The sequence below is a fragment of the Ovis canadensis genome, chromosome 24 (genome assembly GCF_042477335.2).
Source record: "Ovis canadensis isolate MfBH-ARS-UI-01 breed Bighorn chromosome 24, ARS-UI_OviCan_v2, whole genome shotgun sequence".
Lineage (NCBI taxonomy): Eukaryota > Metazoa > Chordata > Mammalia > Artiodactyla > Bovidae > Ovis > Ovis canadensis.
Window position 1 is genome coordinate 14,506,520 of NC_091268.1, and position 10,377 is coordinate 14,516,896.

Here is a 10,377-nt window from a genome sequence, read left to right on the forward strand (position 1 = left end):
AGCCTACCAGGCTCCTCTGTCCATGGGATTCTCCAGGCAAGAGTACTGGAGTGGGTTGCCATCGCCTTCTCCAGCAGATTACTGAGCATCCTGATTTTTCCTTACTCGTTGTTATAGGGGCGGTAATTCTTATTAAGTATTGAAATGTTTCTTTGGCTTCTTCACGGAAAATGGTCACAAGTGAGAGATCAACTTTAGCAAAGGTTATTAAGGGCTTAACTGGTGACATTCATTCATCTGTAGGAAATCGACTACTGCTTGAATCCTGAGTGAGGAGACAGTTTGGAGCCCATACGCATATTTCTGTGTTCGTGTGCTTAGGGGATCCTCGCAGTCCAGGGCCCCCACCCAGCCTTCTTCTAGAGTAAGGGGATATCATTTGAGACAAAGGCCGAGCCAGAAACTGGCTCTATTTCCAAAACCATGGCAGGTGGAGGTCAGGGAGAGTACATGTCCTGCAGAACGGATAGGGGACATGGCCAGACTTGGTGGCAGAGCTCCTCCAGGGTGAGGGGCTGGTGCTGTCAGAGGTGGGGAACCCCTGCTCCCGGGGTGGATGAGGTGAGTGTGAGGAGGACTGTGTAGGCAGTGGAGGAAGAGGAGGTGGACACGGCCTCCTGCTCTTGGGGGTTTTGGGTAACGAGGCAGGCCCTGGTGCCAGGACCTGAGGCCTGGCACAGTTGAGGGGTTCAGATGAGAAGCCTGGGGCCTGGTCACCAGTCCCTTGTGTGTCAGTGAGAGTGAGAGGCGAGAAGAGGAAGCAGCCGCGGGGCAGGAGGGGCCACTGTGCTCTGAAGACAGTGGGCCACAGCAGCTGGTGCAAGGGAAGGGTGTTTCCAGGAGGCAGCTCTCGAGGGGTCACGGCAGTGACTTAGCAGCACAGGTGGGGCCTTGGAGTGGGGCTAGTGGGCACTGTGGGCTGGTGGGGGGCACTATGCTGGCTCAGGAGGGAGGGAGTGGGGACTGAAAACCTGCCTCACAGGCAGGGCAGGCACGGTGTATTTAGCAGGACCTCCCAGAGGAATTGGTCACCTTGTCTCTGAGACCTTCTCCTGGAGGAAAGAGCTTCAGGTGAGGAGAGGGAGAGAGATGGAGCCTGCACCCCGCGAGGGGACTGGGAGGTGATGGTTGGGGGCAACCCAGCCCCGAGGCTTCTGTGGCCCTGAGAGGACCCGCGAGGGTCCACAGTCCATGGCGGGACTGGGTCGTACCCCCGACCCAGTTCCCAAGTGTGCTCTGGCCCCAGGCCTTGGGTGGAAGTGGAATAGAGAAGGGAGCAGTTCCGTCAGGAGGGAGGGCTATGGGAGGGAAGACAGGCGTGGCTTGGGGAGATTCCAGCCCTCCACCTCCTGTGCAGCACAGCTTTCCTCACAAAACCGTTGAGCAGGGCGGCGTGTGACCCCGAGCAGCCTGAGCTGGTGGTTGGCCCTGGCCGCTCTGCAGATGGATGGGGTGTCCTGTCCTCGGGGGAGGGCCCTGTCTCCCGGGTTTAGGGACTCCTGCACGTGAAGGCGCCACCCTCTTCCCAGAGACAAGACTGACCAGAGCCCGGGTGGTCCTGCAGTGCAGGCAGCTCACAGTCAGGGCGGGGCCGCCCTGCCTCTCAGCAGGCACCTGCTGAGTGAGCTCCTGGCACCTGCAGGCCCAGGCCTTAGTGCTCAGGGCCTGAGCATCTGTGCTGGGCCTTGTTCAGCCCAGAGTCTGGTGACATGCTCACCTCTGCTTTAATAGAGACACCAATGGTGCTCAGCTCCAAGCTGTGGGTCCGAGGCCTTTCTGCTGCGGGTTGTCTGAGGCACCTTAGAAACACTGAGAGCGGTGCAGACAGTCTTCCAGGCAGACAGGTGATTGTGATCCATGGACTTCATGCGGGAGAGGGAGGTCAGAGCAGGCGCGGGCCGGAGGGGAGGTGGGGTGCCAAGGAGAAAGCAGAGCAGGTGTAGGCCCCGCCCTGGGACCTGAGGGTGGGCTCTGGCGGGACTCTGGACCCCCCAACCCCAGACAGCCGATCCTGTCCTAGTCAGCTCCATGCCCTCGCGGCAGCGCTGCCTTCCCCACATACGGGAGTTTTCCAGCTGCTGGGGATGAGGCCTGAGTGTCTGCGGAGCAGCGGGCAGCCTGTTGCTGTTGTGGGAGCCAGGAGGGCAGTGCCCTCCCGGGGGCTCTTTTGCTCTGAAATTGCCGATCTTCCAAATGGACAGGCTGTGGCTTGCCTGACAGAGTGAGCTCTCTTTTTCTTCTAACAGCCCTCTTCTTTCCTGTGTGTTTCAGGCGACCCCACTTGGGCAGCGCCCCGGACCTCAGGTTCCCTGTGGCAGACCAGCCAGCAGACTCCTCGGGCAATGGGGCGGTGCTGCAGCACCCCCAGAAAGGCTGGCTGGCAGCGCTGTGTGACGAGCCGTCCAAGGCAAGGACCCCACTGCCCCCTTCCATTCCCTGGTGGGCACCTTGTGAGGCACCTGCCCCCTCACACTGTGCTCCTGAGGTGGGTTTGGAGCACAGCGCTAATAGATCGCTTTACGTCTTCCCATTTTCCTTTTTCTGGCTAAGAGTTTACTTCTAAGGCATGCTTTTTTCCCTTAAAATAACCAGTTTTGATAACTTGTGGCCTACTGTGAGGCCCAGCATGGTACTAATTAGCACAGTTTTGAAATCGTCCTACAAGTAAATGGATACACATATCCATCAGCTTATGGTGAGAAGAATTCTCGTTGGAAGTTTAAGTGCCTTTATATTTTCACCTCATTCATGGCGTGCATTTTTTCATACATGTCTGTGTTTTCAGCTTCCATATTCAGTGAGCAGTTAGTTTGTGCCAGACATGGTCAGAAGTAGGACTCCAGCAGGGAATTAAAAACCGTGTGTGTTCTTTATCCACTGCTACGTAATGAATCACTGCCAAGCTTAGTGACTTCCCAGTGAGCAGCTCACAGCCCACAGTTCCTGTGCATTGTAGCAGGAGGGCCTGGTTCAGGGCCTCCTGAGGGCACAGCCACGGGAGGGCCCCCCAGGGCTGGATGGCAGGCTTTCAGACTCAGCCGGCTGCTGGGGACAGGCCCAGGTCCCTGCTGTGTGCACCTCTTCATGGCCTGGCTTTCCTCGGAGCACCCTCTGAGAGCGAGAACATGGGGTATAGTCCTGGGCCTTTCGCGCCCTGGTCTCGAGGGCAGACACCTTGACCTCTGTTTGCGAGAGTGAGCTGAAAGTCCTGCCTCCCTCAGGGGCTGAGCAGGAGTCGCCCCCTCTGCCTCTTGAAGGGAGGAGGATGGAAGAATTTGAGGCCCCTTTTTTAAACCCGTCCAGCCTGTCGAACAGTAATGAGCAGCGAAAGGACACCAGAGTGCCCGAGTTGTCCGAGGAGGAGGGCACGATTGTGTGTGAACAGGGTGGCCAGCGAGGTGACACCAGGAGGGTGACCTTGAACCAGAGACCCGGAGGCAGGAAGAGAAGTAGCCACTCGGAGACAGAAAAAGGGTCGTGTCAACCAGCAGGGACAAGGGAGAGAGCGGGCCGCATCAGGGAGGAGCCTGGGCTCAGGCCTGAGCAGCTCGAGGCCGGAGCCTGTTTCCTGAGGTGAGGAGGGCTGCCGGGGCGGGGAGCTAAGAGCTGGGCCTCAGCCCTGTTGATGTGGACGAGCCCATCAGGTGTCCCAGGGACGGTCAGGAGAGCAGCTTAGTGTTCTGGCCTGCATCCGGGAGAGGACTCACTCAGCTCAGGGTGGACTTGGGGTCGTGGGCACACAGATGGCATTGAAAGGCACGAGCACAGTAAAGTGGGTGCCCAGGCGGGTGGCGGTGGAGAAAGATGGGGTTCACGGTAGAGCCGTGGGGCGCCCCGCATTCCAGGTTGAGAAGGGGCACAAGGGACTGAGGAGTAACCGCAGGGAGGGCAGGGCCTGGGGCCCAGGGAGAGACATGCTGGGGGGGCGTGGGGGAGAGCAAGGAGGGGAGGGGGCTTGGTAACATGGGTTCCTGGAGTACCCGGGGAGCTGCCCTGCGGGGCGGGGCACACCGCCTGCTGGCAGAGACTTGGAGACCAGGCGGGGAGGCGGACTGTAGAGGCCGCTCCCAGGGAGCTTTCAGAGACCCGCAGTGGGCTCTGCAGGGAGCCCTGGAGGAGGAATCTGCTGGTTCCCCCTTGTGCGACTGGAAGGTGAGGGAAGGGGGAGGACGTGCTGACCCGGCTGATGGGGGTGAACCCATAGGCAGCTGGTTCGCTGGAGCAGAGCAGAAATGATGGCGGGTGGTCCTAGAGCCAGCGACGTGGGTGGCCCAGCCCTGGGGCGGGGTTGTGATGAAGACAGGAGGCGAGGACACTGGCCACAGGGGACAGGGAGCCGGCAAGCCAGCACCTGGAGGCTGCCCCTCGGTTGCTTTGAGGTCATGTCTGGGAAAGAAGGCAGGACCTGGGGTGAGAGTGTGGCAGGGGGGAGGTTTGCAGAGAGACGGATGTGAGGTGTGAGAGTGGGAGGGCGGCGCGGGGCCCTGCGGGCACTCTCCTGTGTGTCTCTGATGACAGAGCCGCCCTTGCGGTGAGAGGGGCCGTCCCCCAGAACAGCTCGAGGGCCTGTGCCCGGAGAGGAGAGTCGCGGGGTTTGGGGGGGCGGCTGGCCTTCCCGTCCCCTGGCTGAGCGTGTGTGCTCCTGTCTGTGGGTGTTCAGACCAGCCTGGGAAACGGAGGGCTGGGAGCCTGTGAGGACGGCACTCTCCGGTGAACTGGTACCAGTGATGACCGCTGACAGGGACCCAGCGGCTGCCGAGCTGAAGGGTTCTTTTTTCTCATTTTCCTCCAGCCTGGCTGATGGAGGCATGGGTGTCTTTTTGTAATTTTCGGTTTCTGTCTCTGACTCCGTCAGCCCACCCTTGTGAATAACCTCACAGGTTTGACTGCTGTCCACGCTGAGGCCTGAGTGTCACCAGGCCATCTAGGAACTGGATTCTCCCCCTGCCCATTTCTTCAGTCCTGCTCGCTGAAGAGATGGCAGTGTCTTGTAGGCATCGCCCATTTATCCACAGTCAGGGCTTCCATGTAAAATTGGGTTCAGTTCCTGATAAACTTGAGCTGCCCTGAATGTCGCTGATGAGACGTGGTCCTCTCATGCCCAGGTGCAGGCCCTGAAGGAGCAGGACTGGGAGCGCGCGCAACAAGCCAGCATGCTGGCCGACGTGGCCCAGGCATTCGAGAGTGATGAGGGCGTGTCTGACGGCGAGGGCGACAGGGTCACTCTTTTCAGCTCGGCCACTCAGCTTTCGCCCAGCGGGCAGGCCGATGCCAAGACTCTGAGTGTGAGGCTGCAGGGGCAGCTGGACGCCATGAACGAAGAGATCAGGTGGGTGATCCCAAACTCAGCTCCCCGCAAACTCGGTTTCTCTCAGGAGCTGCCTTCTCCTAGGGAAGTCTGAGTGTTCCATAGTAAGAAACCTGACCTCAGATCTGATTCAAGAATTTTCAGGTTTGAGATTGCCTTGATTATAGAGCTCGGTTAGCCGGGGCGTTCTGTCCACAGTGTGGTATCAGCACTCTGTTGGGGGGGGGCGTTGTGGGGTGTCCCCCTCAGCTCTGAGCCCCAAGGTGGGTGAGGTGCCGAGGCGGTGTCCCCTGCGGCCCGTGCACCCTCCTGTGTCCCTCGGAGCCCCCCACGTTCTGGTGAAAAGCCACCTGGTGAAAGCTGGGGCTTGGGGGTTGGCAAATTCCCACTCAGATGTGCATTTTCCTTTTTAACTTAATACAGTGTGAAGATTGGCTTGTTCTAAGACAGTGGTCCAAGGACCTGTGTTTGAGTTTCTCTCATCTCATCAGTATATTTAAGATGTTTTTTTTAGACACCGTCTTGGCAGTTATAACAATGTACAACACGGGATAGAATCCAAAGGCCTGCCTTGTGGTGAGCAGGGGCCTTTGGGTCTGGGTGCAGCCGGATGGCTGGGGGCCCCGAGGCCTGCCTGGTGCCACACCCACACAGCTATGCCCGTGTCCCGAGTCCACGTTCAGAGTGGCCACAGGCCGATGACCCTGCACAGGACCAGGCAGAGCTGCTGCTCAGACTGTTCTCATCACGTCAGCCCAGGCCAAGGTGCCCGTTCCTGTTGACCGGGGCCGGGGGAAAGGCAGGGAGTAAACGGGACAACCAGCAAATGCAGGTGGTGCCGCCTGCCCACTTGACGCTGAGACAGCCAGGTTTGTGGGCCGTGTTTCAGCATAGACGAGCTCAGAAAGATGGTCTTTCTCCGTCCCCGCAGGAGGTATGGAACGATTATATATTGATATTTTAATTTTTACAGCAAGGTGTCAGGTAAAGGTGATTTTTCCTTATATAACAATTTGACTTGATGTAAATGGTAAATTCTGTCCATCAACTTGCTATCAACAGTGAAAAAGCTTTCAAGATATATAAATAGAAGTAAAGCTGGGGAGTTTACTTTCTGTAAGAATCTTGTACTTTAATTTGAAAATCATTTTATTTGCATCATCGTGTATTTAAACTGCTATATAAAATCATCCACGACACATTAGGGGAGAAGAGCAGAAACCGTGAATTCTAGGTTAATGCAGCACATTGACCTGAATCCAGAAACTCACACAAAGCTGGTGCAGAACTTCCTCAAGTGATGCGTGTGTACATATTCAACGTTACATAAAAAAAAAAAAAAAAAGAAAGATCAACTCAGCACTTCATCTGGTCTGGAGACTTGTGTTTACAAACTCCAGCTTGTTCGTGAATTGCTGTTTTGATTGTACCGAGTTCCTGATTCCCAGCGGAAAAGACTTGCGGCACTGATGTGCATCTCTGCCCTGAGAGCGGGGGAGGTAAAGGTTGTCAACATCAGGCATCTCCTCACAGGAAGAGCGTCGCCACCAGGGTCCCTTCAGAATGTTAGAGGAGAGACGTGAAGTCAAGCATGAATGATCAGGGGCCAGTTTGTAAGACTCAATGCTAAGTTATTCTAAGTTTGAGAATATTCAAAAGAGGAAAAGTTGAACCTTTTGGCTGAGATGTTAATTGAGCAACTGTTTGTGGAATTTGCTAATCGTGACACAGAATGCCAGCCCAAATTTGTTGTCAGACAGGTTCCTCTGCTGACAAAGGCAGGTGACGGGTTTTATTCTATTTTAGGTTGATCGAAGAAGAACACGGAGCAGCCAGCCAAGGAGACTGAGAGCAGGGAGGGCAGGGGGAGCTTAGGTAGCCTCCGTCGTTTTAAATCAGTGAGCTCCCTCAACCTGCATCCACCTCCTTGCATGCCGGCTCCTGCCTGCCCCGAAGTGGGCACTCCAAGCCCCGAAGGAGGCAGCACAGCCCAGGCCGGGAGGGAGATCAGCTGGGCATCATGACTCTGGTATGTGTCTGCCTCCTCCCTGCCGCATCCTTCCCCCAGGACACTGGTTTCCTTGTCTTTGTTTTTGGTTTTTCTCTTTTTACCCAGAAGAAAATCAGGTACATTTGCTATGCTCAGAAGTCTAAAATTTTTTAAACTGCCTAGTCGTTAATCATTCTACAATGGCACAGTGACATAGTCTTGATATTTGGACCGCTACTTAGCCCGTCATCATGAACTCAGCCAGAGCTTGCCTGTGTCATTGGGCCTGGCCTGTGCTGGGCACAGCAGCTGCAGGGAAGTTTCTGTTCTCAAGGAGCAGACAGCTTCGTGAAAGTAACCATAGGCAGCCCTCATGGCGTGGGAAAGCCATGCAGCACATTTTCCATTGGGGCTGCCTGGCTGCAGGGTGCAGGGCATGCGATGGGAACAAAACCAAGAATCTCCATGCTCTGCTTGCTGATGGTCCCGGCCACGGGCTCAGGCCAGCTCTGCGTGTGAAACCAGGTTAAGAGCCTGGTGCCCCAGGGCCCCAGGGAAGAAGTTGGGCTGCTTCACTTTTCTGAGTCTAAAACTGGGGTGAAGACCTAGGGCTTTTGGTGACAGAGTGTGCGGCTCTAAAGCACATGTTCCAGCTTTCTTGCGTGTTTAGCTTGGGTTTTGTGAGTGCATTGCTATTTACCCCAGGAAATCACGTGTACAACACTCTGCTTTGTAACTGGACTTGTATTATCTCTTTTTTCTGTTACCACCCATTTCATGTCAGCTGCATTGTTAGTCAGGTTATCATTAAATTCACTGTGAATCCTTTTAGCGGCCTGTGAAGTGGGAACTAGTCCATTTTGTGGTCTTTTGATACACTGTTTTTATAATTTGCATTATTGGCTAATTAGTTAATATTTAAAATTCTTTGAGGATTTCTCTGTGGTTTCTTGCTTGATTTCTTTCCGAATATTTGTTAAGGAACAGTTCTGTATGTTTTCCTTGCTGTTGGAGTTCTCCGGCGGTGTGTCTGCTTTCATCATTGGTTTAGATTTCCTGTCTCATCCTGTTGTCTGCTTAGTCGTCATCAATCCAGACCACCCCCCCCACCATCGTCCCCGAGGCTGTAGTTTACCCATCCATCTCTCCTCCCCCATCCCCCCACTTGCTCTGGTCATAATGAATTTGCCTAGTCTAAGAACTTCATAAAAGTGGAGTCAAACAATATTGGTCCTTTTGTGTCTGGTTTATTTCACGTAGCACAATGTCTCTAAAGTTCATTCATGTGAGTAGCTTGAAAGAGAACTGCCTTTCATTTTAAGGCTGAATACTATTCCATTGTTAGCCTAGACCCCATTTTGTTCATCCATTTCTAACCAAATGGACATCTGGGTGTTTACATTTTGACGATTATGAATAATGCCACTGTGAACATTAGTGTACACGTTTTTGTATGACCACGTTTCCAGTTCTCTTGGGTGGAAGAGACTCTCAATGAGACTGTAGAGGAATTTGATGAGTAATACACATCAGCCAGAGATGGATACAGTAAGTCCCCTCATACAAACATTTGAGTTTCGAGCTTTCTAAGATGCGAATGTGTGTTCGCATGTCCAATCACATTAGTTCATGTGTCTGGTGTGCATGGTCACGTGTGCCCATCCTCTGCAGGTGGCTGTGCTTTTGTGTACTTTACAGTACAGTAGAGCAGTTTTGTAATTTCAAGCCCAAGATGTCTGGAAGCAAGCTTACAAACAGTGGGGTGTAGCCAGTTGTGTTAGTTGGGTACCGAGGCTGACTGTGTTGTATTTACGATCAAACTGGACCTATGAACTCACTTTTGGAACAGAGCTCATTCATACAGAGTGGACTTACTGCACTCTGATCATGGACAGTGGTCATTGAGACTGTGTTTCCTCTGAGGAAGTGTGAAAGTAACTTAGATATGCCATGGATGGAGGAGCCTGGTAGGCTGCAGTCCATGGGGTCGCTAAGAGTAGGACACGACTGCGCGACTTCTTTCACTTTTCACTTTCATGCATTGGAGAAGGAAATGGCAACCCATTCCAGTGTTCTTGCCTGGAGAATCCCAGGGACAGGGGAGCCTGGTGGGCTGCCGTCTATGGGGTCGCATAGAGTCGGACACAACTGAAGCAACTTAGCAGCAGCAGCAAATTTATATACATTCCTTTGTTAATGTTCTTTTTCATTATGGTTTCTTCCAGGATACTAGATAAGTTCACTGTGCTATACAGTAGGAGCTTGTCGCTTAGCCATTCTCAATGTAATAGCTTGCATCTACCAACCCCAAGCTCCCGGTCCGTCCTGCTCCCTCCTCTCCTCCCGCTTGGCAACCACAGGTCTGATCTCTAGGTCTGTGAGTCTGTTTCTGTTTTGAGGGTAGGCTCACTGGTGCCACCGTTTAGATCCCACACACAGGAGATATCCATTTGGTGTTTGCCTTTCTCTTTCTGGCTAGAATCAGGTATACTTTAAACAGCTACCCATTTTCCAAGCAGAGCTCTTCTTTCTTCAAATGCCTACAATTAAAAAAAAAAAGATGGAATGATTTCATATTTTGTGGTTCAAAATGCTCATTAAAAAGACATCATTAGGACTTCCCTGACGGTCCAGTGGCTAAGTATCTGCCTGCCAATGCAGGGGACATGGGCTCAATCCTTGGTTCCAAAAGATTCCACACGCCTAGGTGCAACTAAGCACAAGTGCTACACGTACTGAAGCCTGCCTGCCCTGGAGCCCCTGCTCCCCAACCAGAGAAGCCACCGTAATGAGAAGCCTGCTCACTGCAGCCAGAGAGGGGCCCCTGCTTGCCAAAACCAAAGCAAGCCCGTGCTCAGCAATGAAAACCCAGCAGGTCAAAAATAAAATAAATAAAATTTAAAAAGACATCATTAAAGGACCAATCACTAAATATTGCCAGTCTTTTCCATTTTATCAACTGAGTATAAAGAGAAAGATTTTGTACCTGAAAGGGTAGCTTTATTTATAACTTGGGCAAACTTTCCTTTTTCTCAGTGTCTCCATGTGAGACAATTCATCTTAGAGGATAAATAATTTT